The following is a 3,458-nucleotide window of genomic DNA, read 5'->3' as shown; positions in this document are numbered from 1 at the left end:
GTTTTGTGTATGTATGTGTGTTTTTGTTGGCACCACAGAATCAATTTGAATAAGTGAGTTTATCTCCTGAGATGGCTGTAGCAATGGAGACATGGACGAGGCAGAAGTATAACATTTAACATGAAAGCAGGATACTGTGGCCACCAACGGGAAAGAGTGGTTGAAGTTTGTGATGGTCAGTTTTATGTGTCGACATGAAGGTGACACCCAGGTGTCTGCTAACCACTGTTCCCAGTTATCTACAAGGCGTATCTGGAATAGTTAGCATGGGAATCAGTGGACTGAGTAGAGAAGATTCCTCCTCACCAATGCTGGTGGCCATCATTCAAACTGGTGAGGAACCACGCAGTGCAAAAAAGGCCAGCTCCCTGCTGCTGGTGCCCAGAATCCATCTTCTGCCCCGAAACACCAGAACTCCTGGTTCTCAGCCTGAAGACTGGGCTGGGGGGCAGCACTGGGTCTCCTGGTTCTTCAGCTTGTGGCTGGCAGATGATGGGGCTCCTGAGCCTCCATCGTTGTGTGAGCCAGTTCCCATGACAACTCTATCCCCTCTCTATATGTACACACACACACACACTCACACACACACACACTCACTCACACACACACACTCACACACACACTCACACACACTCACACACACTCACACACACACACTCACTCACACACACTCACACACTCACACACACTCACACACACTCACATACACACTCACACACACTCACACACACATTCACACACACACACTCACACACACACACACTCATACACACACTCATACACACATGCACACACACACTCACACACACACTCACATACACTCACACACACACTCACACACTCACACACACATACTCACACACACATACACACACACTCACACACACATTCACACACACATACACACACACTCACACACACATTCACACACACACTCACACACACATTCACACACACACACACAATCACACACACACATTCACACACACATACACACACTCACACACATTCTCACACACTCACACACACACTCACACACACACACACACGCATAATACATACGTCCCTGTGGGTCTCTTTCCTTGGAGAACTTCCCTACAGGATCAATAGTAAATGGGGTCCAGAATCACTTCCAGTTTGATCAAGGATACGCACTCCACTGCTCTGCTTCATTTCCTCAAATAGGAAAGAACGTGATAAACTGTTTTCCTTAAAGGTGTGTGAGATTAACTCCCTTGGACAGTGTCACAGATCGACAAGTGGCTGCACTGGACTGATGTCCTCGCCAGTCGTCTGGCGCCAGGCCTCAGAATTCTGCACAGCGGGTGCTTCTACCTCCATGAGCGCAAGGCACCATCTGATGGGGAAAAAGAAGAATCAGCAAATCCACGGTCATCATAGATTTTTATTTTTCACATTCACCAGAAATCATAGGTACAATGAATGTACTGTATAAATACAGCCTCGATCTTTTCAAACTCTTTAGGAAACTCCATACTTATGTATTAATGAAAATAATGGAAAGCAGGTCATGTCTGATTATAGGGAACAGATTATAAAATAATGACAAATTATAGACCTAATGTATTGCTTAGGTACTTGTTAGTATCTGGTTAGCAACCCTGTGTTGAAGCCAAGATTAAAATTTAGATATTAAAATCAGAACTGAGATATTTTTTAATTTATATGGTCATTTCTAAATAAAATAAAATTTATAATAAAATAAGTTAATTTAAATGTAAACCTAAAGAAATTTTATATACATGGAGCAAGATGGACTAGCTTTGGGGAAATTTGTCAAAGTGAAATATATTTTTTTAAAAACCTGTAAGTTGATAATAATATGAAATGTGCTTCTTTGGAGCTTTGACCATGGCAAAGCCTCAGGTTTGGTGGTCGGCAAGTGTGAGGTTGAACTGTTTCTCTTTAATTCAGTGGAAGATGCTCCTTGGTCATTAGGAACTCTGACTGACAACTCCAGCAAGCAGCCCTCAGGCACACTGCCGCAGAGGGCAGCTCCCGGGCCAGGTGCTCAGCCTGGAAATGCAGACGGAAGCCGAAGCCCAGACTTTGGAGGAAGAAAGGAGCTCTGGAGTCCAGCCAGTCATTTATTTGATTTCAGTAAAAGCAAGCGGAATTAATGTGGGTCTCTGAAGAGAATACCGGTCATGTGACATGATGGGAAATGATGTTGACGTTTATAATCCAAATTTTAATGCATCGAAGGTATAAAATAATCATTTAAGTATTGAAATATGTTGGCCTTTTAAATAATAAGGTACTAGTCTTATCTCTAAAGAAATCTCCTGGTTTTCATCTTTCTAAAAAGTTTGCTGTAGATTTAGTGAGCATGTCACGTTTTAAGGTACCTGTGAGAATGTGTGAAAATAATGTCTGGCATCCATTCTAAATGGGCTGCAGATTGAAGTGGAATAAACTCAGCGTGTACCCAGGAAACACGCACACAGAGACTAGAAAACAGAACAAGGCCAGGTACCGTGGCTGGACTCCTGGCCCTGGTCTGCAGCAGAGGTGTCTTGGGATAGAGCACAGGGTGTCAGAGCTGTGGAGACGCTACTGAGCATCTGTGACCATGAACATTATACACAGACACAAAAAGAAGTAAAAGAAAAATATCCTTCTCCAAGTCCAATAGCCCACCTTAAGAAAAGTCACTTTTTGTCTCCCTACCAATCAAGTCCAAAAGGGCAATGGGAGGATTATGTAGATCCCTCGTGGATGACGTAGCTAAGTCTTCAGTAATTGCTCCTGCAAACCAAAGCCTTGGCTTCAGGAACTCCAGGGACAGATCTGCCTTTCCCTACTGTGTTTCCCTCTCCCATCCTCTTCCACTAGGAAAAGGGACAAATAGAGCAGCACAAAGGGAGAAATGTGTCTGAGCAGGGGACCAGGAGGCAGGAGGCAGATGATGGGCGACGTCCTCCGTGTCAGTCCACTCAGAGAATGAAAAGAGGTCCACAGATGTCTGGCAGTGGGAGAGCTTATTAGTCAGAAAACTAGCAGGAAATAGAAGGTTCAGCGGAGCTAGTCTCTTTATGGATTCCCCTTCTCCCTTGTAACGTGCAGTCTTTACTACCCGTGTGGCTGAGTAGAGCAGGTCCAGGAGAAGACAAGGTCCCTGTGTCTCTAACGTGCTCCAGTGGTCTGCATGGAAACATCTTTCAGCCTCTGAAAGAAATTCTTTTAGGAGCCCAAAGTGAAAAATATTTCAGGGTACCATTTTCTAGTGGTATATTTAATGTAGTGGAGAGATGAACATCCCCTTAGATAGCCACTTGAAACTAAGGTTTAGAACAAGATGAAAAGTCACCTACTCTATCTACACTGTTGACTAACAAATTCTCCTGCAAAACAAGTGCCAGGCTACCAGACGGCCAACGGTGTGGTTTGCTATAAACAAGGTAGTGTTTCTGCATGGCCAGGGCATTACTTCACTA

This window comes from Ictidomys tridecemlineatus, chromosome 1 (assembly GCF_052094955.1).
Source record: "Ictidomys tridecemlineatus isolate mIctTri1 chromosome 1, mIctTri1.hap1, whole genome shotgun sequence".
NCBI classification, from domain to species: domain Eukaryota; kingdom Metazoa; phylum Chordata; class Mammalia; order Rodentia; family Sciuridae; genus Ictidomys; species Ictidomys tridecemlineatus.
The sequence above is the reverse complement of the archived record's forward strand: the minus strand, read 5'-3'. Positions refer to the sequence as shown.